The sequence below is a fragment of the Octopus bimaculoides genome, chromosome 5 (assembly GCF_046866305.1).
Source record: "Octopus bimaculoides isolate indiv1 chromosome 5, ASM4686630v1, whole genome shotgun sequence".
Lineage (NCBI taxonomy): Eukaryota > Metazoa > Mollusca > Cephalopoda > Octopoda > Octopodidae > Octopus > Octopus bimaculoides.
The window spans coordinates 32307480-32321079 of NC_142932.1; the positions used below are offsets into that span (position 1 = coordinate 32307480).

Here is a 13600-nt window from a genome sequence, read left to right on the forward strand (position 1 = left end):
TCAACTTTGCCTTTCATTCGGTTCGGGATCGATAAAGTAATTACCGGTCGAGCACTTGAATCAATGTAATTGACTTAATCCCCCCCCCCCTCCGCCCCCCATGAAATTGTTGGCCCTGTTCCAAATTTTGAGACTTAGAATTTAGTTACACTAGTGGCAAGCTGGCAGAATCGTTAGCACGCCTGGCAAAATGCACAGAGGAAATTTGTCCGTCTTTACGTTCTGAGTTCAAATTCCGCTGAGGTCGACTTTAACCTTTTATCCCTTTCGAGGTCAATAAAATAAGTACCAGTTAATCATAGGGGTCGACATAATCGACTTACCCCGTCCCCTAAATTGCTGGCCTTGTGCTAAAATTTGAAACTAAAATTTTAGTTACGATCCTTTGCATTATAAGCTTGAATCTGGCAAGGGTTGACTTAGCGCTTCATTCAGTGTCATTCTGGTTCAATTAAGGCCATGGTAAAGGCATCAAATAAGTAAGAAGAAAGAGCACGTTGTGTAGCTTCAGAGTGAGGTTTATGATTAAAAATGTTCCAGGCGTGACCCTCACATCTTTTTTCAGATAGTGCATCAATCTAGGACCAACCACATTAACCCTTGTTTATGACGGTTCCGTTTGATTTGGCAGTAATTTATTTGGCTGCTCTTTCTAGCAGGTCGAGCGGCTTCGTACAGACTCGACCGTAAGCTTGAAGCATTTGTTGTTGTGACTTGTGCAGGATATGTAAAAGTAAGATCTGGTGATGTTCATGCATTTATTGTCCAACTATAAATTTTTTGTTTTGCATCGTCGTCCATATATTTACTTATAGCAACGGACCCCGGAGGAGGCGGTGGAGCCCCGCATTGTGAAAGTAACGTTGGAAAAAATTAGTGTCACCGCCGCCAATACTACTACTACTACTACAATTTCCACGACTACTACTGCTACTTGTACAGACGTCAACGCTGTCGTCAATTCCACCACCACCACCACCACCTCTTTCGCCTATGCGCTACTGCTACTACTACCACTACTACAACAACGTTAGTACTATTACCTACAACTGTCATTATTGTTACTACCATTAACACAATCAAACTACCGCAACACCCGCCACTAGTACTACCTCTGCAACTACCGCAACCACTGCTACTACTACTACAACTACAAGCTCCATTATAGATCAGCAGTAGCAGCAGCAGCAACCTCTCCACGTATAGTCAAGTCAGCCACCATTTAATTCGCTCGTCTCCCCCTTCTTCGTGTTACCCTTGTATTTATAACACTGCAGTATAGAATTCTTAATCTACTTCTCACACGCTCCTCCACCCGAAACTCCTAACGACAACAACAACAACAACATCATTAGCGACAACAGCAACAACAAGGCTTTCACTGCAGGATCGGCTTACCACGTGATAGGTTTTTCCTACCCACCACTTTTAAGATAGAGCAAATATCTCCTCTGTCCCGCACATAGTAAGACCCGAGTTTAATAAGGTGAGTTACTGAGTTTTTTTCCTCTCTCTTCAGTTTTTTTCTTCCCTCCCACTTTTCATACACGCCACATATCTACTATTATCATCATCATTATTTATTATTATATACATATATAATCAGTTTCAACGGATGGAAGACGTATTGACTTGGAATTAATGAACTAAACTCTTAATCAGAGTTTATTCGTTTTTATGGAAGCCTAATGCTTCTCACCAACACTACTTGAATATATATACCCCCACCCTCCTTCCGTTGTTTATAAATCAAAACACACATAAATAGTTTTAGTGATATATATTGTTCTTTTTTTAAATAGCACAGACACGTACACTTGGATGAATGCATATATATATGTGTACATTTGTGATAGCTGTCTTAATCCTGTTGAATATTTTCATAATAAAACTTGCCTGTTTGATTCCATTCGATCACCTTGTTCCTATTGGTTTGTTGTTATTTTTATTTTATATTTTTTGTGATAGTACTTGGTGAGGTTGTTCTGTTTCGTTGAAGTTTCTTGTCTTAGTTTTTTAATACCCCCTCCTCCACCTTCTGCCTCGCACCTGTTCATTCATCCATACCAGCTTCGTTTGTATTCATTCATCCAATATTGCAGCCAGGAAATGCATGATGTATGAAAATGACGTCTTTAGACGTCTGTGTGCTTAGACATACACACACAAACGTTTGCATGTTGTTGTTTATATTTGGTTTACATGTGTTTCAAAATATGGACTATATTTAGAGAAGAAAAAAAAAAATTTTATTGATGGCTGTCGTGTCGTGAATGTACGAGGAGAAGGTGAATGAGGTTTTTTTTTTATTTGAGAAAATGCTTTCCCACTTTTTGAAATCCTTAGTGCAAAGATTAAAATTCCACCCAAAACAGAAAACCCAATGTATGTCAGCTATTCCAAAACCCCGCCAATGCTTGCATATATTTGCATTCATACACGTATACATATTGTTTGCATATTGTGTGTATACAAGCGTGCTGCGTGCTTGCATATATATTTATATATATGCAGTGTGTGTGTGTGTGTGTGTGTGTGTGTATAAATAATAAAAAGCTAATACTTCAGAATTCTACTAAAACCCTTCTCACGCCGCTCTCAATCATACTCGGTTTTACTAAAACATCAGTGATTATAAAACAAGAATCACATACACACAGTACATAGCTTCCGTTTATTTGTTTTCTGCACTAACCAGTCACGAACCGTCTCCTGGCCCATTAGAGGGCCTTTTCATGGTCGTTTGAGTTGCTGGAAATAACTGCCAAATCTACCTCAGCTCGCTCTCTGCCTGCCTTAGTAGGATGTAGTTCTTGGCTTCCTTGCACACAGGAAAAAGAAGGATTAGTCTCGACTGGAATGCCTTGGATGCTGAAGTCTGCACGGTTAGAGATGACGTGTGACTAAACAATAACAACAGTTTTAGAAAAACCTTTCTCTCTCTCATTTCGAATAAACCCTATTACAGCCAGTTATTGTTTCATGTATGAAAATCTCTCCCTCTCTCTCTCTATTTAAACTCATAAATGCTACTGGTGTCTTGCTAAACAACACTCGGATTAGGTATGATGAGAAAATCAATAAAACTAGGGTGTTGGCAGTATATATATGATGGGACCCTGCAATATATCAACTTTGTGTGAGGATTCAGTTCTCCTTTTCTCTCCGTATTTCCTTTGTGTGACGATGTCGAGCTGTTCCACGGATAAAAAAAATATATATTTGGGGGGAAAAATGCCTATTTAAGACAGCTTTGGCCCGTCGAAAAGCCGAGCTTCGGGATATTTTCTTCCAAAATAGTACTTAATAATTCATATATTAGGTGATAGCTTATATGACTTGTTTAAGTAAAAAAAAAAAATTTAATTAAGTAAACTGATTTAACTTCTCGTTGTTTAATTTAATCTTCTTTTCGTTATAAAATGTCTGCAGAAAATAAATTTACGTGATCTAACTGCTTTTTCGCTAATACTATGTAAATATTTACTTTAATATCACTTAATTGTATACTTCCAAAAATTTATTGAAGAACAATGTAAAAAAAAAAAATTAAATATAAAACTAGTTACAGGGAAATTTGCTTGTGAATATTTTATTTATTTAGAATCTACAATGTAAATATAATAATCATCGTAAACTAATAAACTCTTTCTTTTTAAATAGAAGTATCTTGTCATATTACTAGGAAGTTGATAATATATGAATATATATGATGATATCGACGCCATAATTTTAGTAGACTTTCTTCCCAAGTTCTGCTTTTAATCGACACGGCTCGGTGAATCCTAAAAGATTGTTGGTTTATGTAGTAATACAATAGTTTGAGTTTATGAACTTTATATAACATATAAACATTTGTGTTAATAAGAAACAAGTTTTTATCGTCACGGTCTGTTTAACGAACGGATTTACTCAGTCACGAACGACTTGCGCCAAATGCGAAATGAACGTTACTGATTCTTACAAACAAGTAATAATTTCTTGTAATAAACACATTTTGATTTTATTGGAACAAAACGTATGCAATGTCACGATTTCCCCCCACCTCTCTCTTTCTGTCTCTCTTTCTCTCTAATGATTTAAACGAAAGGAATCTGGAATTGGAAATTGAAACCTACATTTTTTTTTTTGATATTCAACAAAGGCCATTTAAATATCACGTTAAAAGTCTAACAATCTTTAACTAGGAAATGACTGTTGCTGCCATCTTAATAATTTATTTTTGAATCAAAATAAATACATAATTTTATTCTTAAGTATTTGAAACTCTTAAAACTTTCAGAAATGTTATGGTCTGCACAATTTCTGGTAGTTGTGTGATCTAGTTAACAGATAACTTCCCAAAGTCGATTGATTGATATTAAGAATTCTTGCTATATTTATTCATAGTTCGAATCACGCGATCCATTAACACATTTTATAGTTGTCATCTGAATCATATTATTGATATTAAATTTGTTCCTTTTCGCAAAATCCTTATTGGGACCACTAGCTTTAATCCTTACCCTGTTCTAAACATTCCTTAAACGTCTATGCTTGTTTTCAAACTTTTAGTTAAGTCTCCTTTCATACTTTCTGAGTAATATAAAGCTTTACTTTCATAAATCCAGCGTTATTCTAATGGTTCTACAGAAAAAAAATGCCGACCCCCCCCCCCCAGAAAATATGCTTGGTCAATTCAACAACCGTTAATCCGGATACGTTTTTCTTTTTTTCCGCTCTATCTTCCCTCTATCTGTTTTCTATCTTCACTCCTCTCTATATATAAGAGCGTAGGTCTGAAAAGTTGAAGGCTCCCACTTTTTCCTGAGCGTCAAACTAATACACTCTTTGTTGTTCCCTCACCTGTCTCTGTCTTTATTTTTGTACAATCGTGAACTATATATGATGCATGGATACCAGAGAAAATACATCTTCTGTATCGCATGTGATACACAGGACGGACAAAGGATTAAAAAGGACCAACCAAATTTTCAATAACATCAACACATTATAAGCTTTATGGTTTCGAAGTTCAAGTTGTCCTATCGATAGTTCCAGTCGAATTAATCAGTCAAGGCCTAGTTAACAACCGCTTCTTTCCTTTGTTTCTTGGTGACACGCTGTAACTATTTAAATCAGAAAACGAGTCCAGTGAGGAAGTCTTTTACATACACAGTAGCTTAGACTTGTTAGAAATAGCAATGTCTCACATAGCACATCTCACTGTCTTAAAAATAAAAATAAAAAAGTATCATAAGCTATCCGCTCGACCTGTGGGTAAACGACTCTTAAGAAATGACAAAAATTTCTAAGATTTTTTTCCATTGAAAATTATACTTAAAATAAATGATTAAATAGCTGGCACATCTAAGGAGAATTTGCAAACACTTTCAGACAATATTTGTCAAATACAATTTGATGGCTGTATGATAAAAAATCTCAACAACTTTCTTCGTACTTTTATGTTAAGATGTGTTATATTATATTTGACATCATAATCAACGTTATAGCTCTTGAACTGCTTGTTCTATTGTAAAGCTATTGACGTAGAATGGAGGAGGGGTAGTATGTTTTATTACTGATCCTTAACATCATACTTCATTAAAACTAGGAATTCCCGTTATCTGATATCCAGCTGTTATGAAACCTTCTTGAAGTAGTTTCCATAATGTATGAATCACTTATAAGCGTACAAGTCGATAGAACGAACATACCTGTATAGGTGATGTGCTATTGACTGACACCTGCCTGACAGGCATATTTAGTTCCACTTTAATGAGGCATCTGTTAGGTGCTTTCTGAAGGAAAGAAACAAGGGGAGGAATGGTTTTATGAAAGCTTTCGTGTTGGACAGAATTTCTGCAACACATATTTCTAACTGGTCTCAATTGTCTTCAACATAATTTGGCGTTAAATTACCAATGTTTTCTGCCTCGTCGAAAACTTGTTTGAAAATGCTCAATAGACGCAGGGGTGGCTGTGTGGTAAGAAGCTTGTTTCCCAACCACATAGTTCTGGGTTCAGCCCCACTGATGGAACCTTGGCTTCGGGCCGATCAGAGCCTTGTGAGTGGATTTGGTTGACGGAAACTAAAAGAACCCTGCCATCGTGTGTATCTGCGTATATGTCTGCTTGTGTTGACATTAAGTGATGATTGTAAGCTAGTGTCACCGTCAGACCGGACGTGCCGTTCATTTCCAACCATCTGTGAGATGTATGTCTGGTTGCTGGGAAATATTAACTTATTTGGAAACAAGTGAAGGTTGGTAGCAGGAAGGATATCCGGTCGTAGAAAACCTGCCTCCACGAATCCCACCTGACTTGTGCAAGAATGGGCAAGTAGACAGCAAGATGACGATATGTACGTCTCTGAAAATTTGCAGTTATTTTAGTAGGTGTGACTGAGTAGCAAGAAGTTTGCTTCCCAAACATATGGCCCCGGGTTCAGTCCCATTGCATGGTACTTTGGGCGGGTGTTTTCTGCAATAGTCCCAGACTGACCAAAGACTCGTGGGTGGATTTGCTATGCGGAAGCTGGAAGAAGCCTGTCGTGTGTGTGCGTGAGCGCGCGTGCGTGCGCGCCTGTATAGTGTGTCTGTGTTTGTCTCCCACTACCGCTTGACAACTGGTGTTGGTTTGGTTACGTCCCCGTTATTAACAGTTCAGCAAGAAGTCAGATACAATAAGTTCCAAACTTAAAAAGAATAGTACTAGAGTTGATCCATTTGACAAAATAATTCTTCGCCGCGGTGCCCCAGGGTAGCTGCAGTCTAATGACAGAAACAAAACATCTGCTGACAAGGTTGCAAAATCAACGAAAAGTTTGGAAAAGAAAAAAAAAATGAATAATAAATGAGTGGAAATTAAACCGGTGCGTGTGTTAGATATTAAGGCAGTATGACTCTCCACACACACACACACACACACGCACAAAAATAAAGCCTTTTACAAATAATTGTACACGAAATCTATAAATAACCATTGAAAATCAACTGTCATTGAATGGTTTTTTTCCAGCTGACTTTATTAGAGTATAACCAGTTTGTAAATACTGAGCCGATTGGCAATGAAACTTTTTTCCATTACCAGTTTTTATTTTTTTGTGTTTGTCTGAAGCATTGATTGGTTCAGATTTTTAAAGTTTTATTCCCAAGATGCCAAGCAGTCAGTTAAGCTGTGAGGTAACGACTCGATACTCTTAAATCCATAACCGTGAGATTTTTCTTTTCATTTCTTACCTCATCTAAATTTATCGACGTCTTAGATTCTTTTTCCAAAGTTGGTCCGTGAAACTCTAAAACCGATGTATTAAAAATATTTTTTTAGTTGTTTCCCCCGCTTTTTTTTCTTCTTCAGTTGTTCTCTAGGTAAACCCTAAACGAGCGGACCTAATGACCAAAATCTTTTTTTTTTCTCTTTTCGATATTTTATCTGTGGACTTTCGTATCCAACATGTGCTTTTGATTTTAAGATAGTAAAGTGGTGTTTGAAGAAAAACTGGTTGCTATTAGTAACAATTCGTGTGACCGTATAAAGATGATCGTTTCTTCAATCAGCCATCGCCCCCCCCCCGAATTTTTCCTTTTATGTATGTTTTTTTTTCTACCGTCTCTTGTCTATGCTCTTTCTTTCCTTTTTCAGACTCCACTACCTAGCGTTTTCCTAAATTGCTAGTAATTAAGATTGTTAATTAAGCATTTTAATGACTCGGGATTGAGTTTTCTTAGTTAAAATTTGTGTTATTTCCCAAATGCTAACATTTTCAGGACAAACATTTTAACCATTTTCTCAGTTTATTCTTAGCTATAAGCTGTTAGTTGTAATATTAAATGGTTATAGTAGTTATTCAATAGAGAACTGGAATGGAGGGGTGTAGTCGTACTTGAGGTAGCCCAAGGAAGAAATATAAAGCACTATCTGTAGTGGGCCAAACTCCATCCCCACAATTTCGTGTGTATTACGGCTGACCGGACCAAGTGGTACAACTTATGCTCCAAGGTAGCAAACAACTTCTCAACCAAAACTAGCGTATGCAGCGCGTCAGGGCAAGCTATGAGAGATACGGAAGAACGTCCGCTCCTATGCCAGTAAGCGATCGTATCTGTGCGTCTGACATTGGTCTAAAAAAATCACTCGAGTATCCACAGATGTTATCCATGCAATACAGTCGTCTTGCTCAGACTCATAAAACTGTCAAGCAAGGGAGTAACATTCTTTTTCTACTATGGTCACAAGGCATGCAATATTGTAGCTGGCGGCTAGTCGATTTCATCGACCCCAGTGCATAACTGGTACTTAAATTTCATCGAAGTCGAAAGGATGAAAGGCAAAGTCGGCCTCTGCGGAATTTGAACTCAGAAAATTAAGGACGGACGAAATGTCGTTAAGCATTTTGTCCGGCAAGCTAACGATTCTATCAGTAAGCCGCTATTTTTATTACAGGCACAAGGCCTGAAATTTATCGGCTCCAAAAGGATGAAAGGCAAGGTCGACCTTGGAATTCGAACTCAGAACGTAAAGACGGACGAATGTCGCTAAGCATTGTGAACGGCACGCTATCGACTCTGCCAGTTCAATAATAATAATAATGGTGGTGGTGGTGATAGTTGTAATACTCATCTTAATCTGCCGTGATTTGAACGGGTACAGTCTCTGCACGCTTAACACACCTCAAGACAGCTCCCCACCATAGCCTTAGTCTAATGGCTGAAACAAACAACAGATAAAATATGTGTTATGTATTTAATATACCTTATTTAACAATCATGATATTGTCATCTTCCCTGGCTGAGAATTCAAGATATGCGAAGATCTTGTTGCACTGCGGATATGTACAATTAAATTTTTTTCTATTCTGCAAATTTTTTTCTCTCCATTATCTTCTAAGTCAGAAATCGGTTAATTAAGTTATAAGAGACTGACTGATTCTATTGTCTTGAAGATTCTGGGTTTGAGTTACGTCGTTTTCATTTAAATCATATATATATATTACAAGTTATTTATGCTAGAGCGTCACTGCCTTGAAGACTATTTTAGTCGAATAAATCGATCCCAGTACTTCAATTTCTTTTTTTTTTTTTAATCCAATACTTAACATATCGGCTCTTTTACTAAACTGTTGAGTTGTCAAGCAGGCGTCGAGGCTCTCTCTTTCTCTCTATCTCTCTCTCTCTCTCTCTCACTCTCACACACACACATTGTTGGCCTGAAGCGGTAGCAGGCGCAGTCCCAGAAATGTTTCGAAGGCACAAGGGTCACAAGGGAATACCTACATTTTCAGGAGAAAAGGGCGTAATATTATTTGGAGGGCACACTTCTTTTCTTGATGGGGGCACATGCCTCCGCCTCTGGGTCGTAGAAGATACTTGCCCAAGGTGTCATGGAGGATGTGAGAAAGAGAGGATTGCATCGGTGGGGGTGCTATTACTGATTTTGGCAAATTTTACTAATATGCTGTCACACGAGATTGGTGTGATCTTTGCCGACGAACTTTCGGAATAACTCTCATCACTACCTCATGGTGTGGGGTGGCAAAGAATTGGGAGGTTCTTTTCTTTTGTGAAAGAATTTTTTTCTTTTTTTTTTCCGAAAAATTAAATTTTTTTCCTTTTTGCTATCTCCCCCCCCTTCTTTCCGGTTAATTTTTTTTTAGCACTTACACTACTTTCATAAGAAAAATGTAAGATTCTTACCACACAGCCACGCTTACGACTTTACAATATTTTATTAATTCGTGTTAATCAGTGAAACCAATTTCCTAGGATGAAGGTCTTCCTTCTATCTCTCTTTGACCACCCCTCTCTCTCTGACCACCCCTCTCTCTACCGGTTAATTTTTTTTTTAACTATTACATCGGTCTCGTAAGATAGATGTACTAGTAAACATTTACCCTCGTTTTTCAGTTTTGCTCAAGGTCAGCCCCAGGAATCGAAACCTCGATTTTTTTGATTATCATCTTAAACCCAACGTCATCATCATCACTGCCACGGGCCATCATTTTCGAAACTGCAGTATTTTAAAAACTACGTGTTTTTCAGTATGGATTTTAAAGTGAAGATGTCGTTCCATAGTCACATTAACGAATAGAATAGTTTGTCATTACAATCCTTTCATTGATCTGTCTTCAAAGAAAGGTCAGTTTAGCGTTACATAAATTATTCATGGTGAAAAACTAACACGATTCCTATACTTTGTGATGAGTGAGCGAAGTAATTTTTCCAACCACGTGACCATCTTTTATCTTCGATATTTTACTTGTTTTAATCGTTAGACTACGGCTGCCTTGAAGAATTTTTTAGTCGAATGAATCGACCTCAGGAATTACTTTTATTTGTATTCTTTGAGCCTGGTACATATTCTATCTGTCTCTTTTGCCGAACCGCTGGATCACGAGGACGTTAACACACCAATACCGGTTGTCAAGCAGTGGTGGGGGATACAAACAACCACACACACAGCCACACACGTACCCGATGCGCTTCTTTCGGTTTCTGTCTATCGGATCCATTCAGAGGGCTTTGATCAGCCCGATGCTAGAGTAGAGGACACTTGCCCAAAGTGCCACGCAGTGGGACTGAATCCAGAACCTTGTGGTTGGGAAGTAAGCTTCGTACCACTCAGCCACGCGTGAGCCGTTACAATATATTTTAATTCGTGTTCTTCAGTGAAACCAATCTGCGAGGGAGAAGGTCTTTGTTCAACTCCACTTTCTCCCTGTCTACCTCCCATTTCCCTCTCTGTGCCTCCCCCTTTCCCTCACTGTGCCTCCCCTTTCTCTCTCTCTGCCCCTTCTCTCTCTCTGTGCCTTCCTCCCTTTCTCTCTGTCTCCCTCCCTTTCTCTCTCTGTGCCTCCCTCCATTTCTCTCTCTCTCTCTCTCTGCCCCCCCTCTCTTTCTCACGGTTTTGGATGCTAGGACTGTAATTTTTGTCAAACCTATTTGTGTTACACGCTTTCCATTTTGTTCGTTGTTGGCCTCGCCTTCTCTGCGGCTTTCTCGGAATCCTCCTTGCTTTCTCGTCCATTGGTTTTTCTTCTTACCCGTGTTTTCACGATGTCTCCAATCCGACTCCATTTCAGTGATTCATTGGACTTGACATTTGTTTTTAGGTCCATTTCGTTCTTTAATGCTTTTACTGCATTTTTCCAAGTATGCCTTCGTAGACATGTTGAAGTTCTTAACTTGCTTATTAGGTCTTTTGTCTGGTCCCCCTCGGTTCTTGTATCATAAGAATCTGTTGGGATGATTCTTCAGAATGTGATTAGGTCAGCTGTTTAGACGCTGATGATTTGGCACGGCTGACTGGATATTTGGTCTCGTTTGATGTGTAGGTACCCTTTGTCACTGGAGGCACAAACGCACGTGTGTGTGTGTGTGTGTATATATATATATATATATATATATATATATATATATATATATATATATATATATAATGGATCTTTTCTAAAACGGGGGCCACATTTTTCATTAACGAAACACTTTGAAACTTGGAACACTGGTAGAATGTGTCATATAAAACATCTTTTTCTCTTAGTCTTCTTAAAAATTAAAGAAATCCATAAGTTTTTCCATGTTGAAGTTGTCGTATTTCTGTAATTTCAACCAACCACTGACGTCCATTCAGCCGATATACATTAAGTGCCGACTACATAAACAAACGATTCTGAAACAATTAACCTTAACCCTAACCCTACGGTTAGGGTTAAAGCAAATTTAAAATGAAAAAAGCAAATAAAACGAAGGTATGGAGATTAAATATGCTTTACATCGCTTAATCAGCCAAAGGAGTAAATGTAAACAACTGAATACTTGTCAGTGATTGGTTGAAATTATCGAAATAAGACAATTTTTTACATGAAATAAATTCGAATACAAAAATATTTTTCTGTTCTATAACACAAAATAGATAAGTATACGAAGTTTGAAAGTCTTTCCGTACCAAAAACGCTACGTAAAACATTGATGAAAAATGTGCCCCAACCCGTTTTAAAATAGATCCTATATAATCATTGCTATTCTGTCAAACTGTCGTATGTCCAAATTTGTCCAAATGCGTTTTTTTTCGACATTTAATTTTGCTTGCAATAACCGGTTCTTTTGTTCAAAGTATCATATCTCCAGCTGCTTCAGATGCCAACATAGGAAAATTGTCAAAGTGTAGTACAACAGTTTAGCATTTTTCAAAAGTGTAGTAAGTCTCACATATGACAGTTTTGCAGAAATAATTCTGACTGAAAATATTATACATGCATGGAGTTATGATTTTATTCACCCAACTAAGTATTATTGTTTAGCTGAAACTGTTGCTAATGTAAAAAGAAATGGAATGGGGTGACTATTTTTTTTTCGTTTTCTGGAAAAGCAGCGTCTTGGACTTACGACACTTTTGCATAATAGCAACAAATATGATATATATATATATATATATATATATATGTGTGTATATATAGATAGATAGATAGATGTGAGAGAGACAGAGAAAGTGAGATTACAATTTATTAATTGAATATGATTGATATAAACACTTCCTCTCGTCATATGCAGAGATTATGTTTATATTTATAAACATGGTGAGAGAACGAAAAAAAGATTACAACGTTTCCTGTCAAATAAATCAGCGGTTCCAAAATGGCTGTGCCAAATCTCTCATACTCATGATGCCGCAGTATTGTCGGTGCAGTTTTCGAAACCTTTATTCTAAGCAGACTGCATACAGCCCAAGGAAAACAGAATTTTCCTGTTTGACGCCTTTAAAATAAACTCTGCTGAAAATAAAATAGAAGCAGCAGAACTGTGTAAACACATTAATAGAAAACGAGAGAACATATAAATAAATAAACCGCGATTCAAGAAGGAAAAGGATTTAAATCAGCGAAAAAGAAAATAACAGGAAGAAACAAGTTGAAGCATTAAACGTTAGAGCCATCTTGGAATGTAGAAATAGAATTGTAGAGAAATGGAGCTCTACCAAAAGTTCGTTCCATGCCAAAAAGCACAACGATCTGACAGGACAACATCATTAGTGAAGTTACAACGAGCGATATTACAAATTTCAGAAATTACATCATACAAACTGGTAACACAGTCAAATGACAGAAGGTTAAAGTCCCAAGATCTTTGCATAGATTTTCTTGACAGCTCATGACGTTTGACTCCAGTGGACAGTAATAATAGCTACAAAGCGATCGGCAAATTTCTTATATCAACGACCCCTTTCATGGAATTGTTAATAACTCGTTGACCCCATCATGTAAATTTCTAACATTAAATTAAGAAGTATAATTAATAAAAAGAATCATTGATTTAAAAACAAAACACAGCGCAGAGTTGGCTGTGTGGTAAGTTGTTTGCTTACCAACCATATGGTTCCGGGTTCAGTCCTTGGGTAAGTGTCTTCTACTATAGCCTCGGGCCGACCAAAGCCTTGTGAGTGAATTTGGTAGACGGAAACTGAAAGAAGCCCGTCGTGTGTGTATGTTTGTGTCTGTGTTTGTTTCCCCCAACATCGCTTGACAACCGTCCCCGTAACTTAGCGGTTCGGCAATAGGGACTGATGGAATAAGTACTAGCCTTACAAAGAATAAGTCTTGGAGTCGATTTGCTCTACTAAAGGCGGT

At 37.6% G+C, this 13600-nt stretch overlaps 1 protein-coding gene and 1 long non-coding RNA gene across 2 annotated transcripts in view; one reads left to right on the forward strand and one right to left on the reverse strand.

Moving 5' to 3' along the window:
• Nucleotides 1-465: 465 nt before the first annotated feature.
• The window catches only part of LOC106879687 (uncharacterized), a 91203-nt gene continuing 78068 nt past the window's right edge, over nucleotides 466-13600 (forward strand). Inside the window, exon 1 of the mRNA XM_014929364.3 lies at nucleotides 466-1486. The gene's annotated coding sequence lies outside the window, so the exon portion shown is untranslated. The remainder of the gene's footprint in view (nucleotides 1487-13600) is intronic.
• The window catches only part of LOC128247813 (uncharacterized), a 115974-nt gene continuing 114837 nt past the window's right edge, over nucleotides 12464-13600 (reverse strand). The window contains exon 2 of the long non-coding RNA XR_008264132.2: nucleotides 12464-12748. This is a non-coding gene — a long non-coding RNA (uncharacterized LOC128247813). The remainder of the gene's footprint in view (nucleotides 12749-13600) is intronic.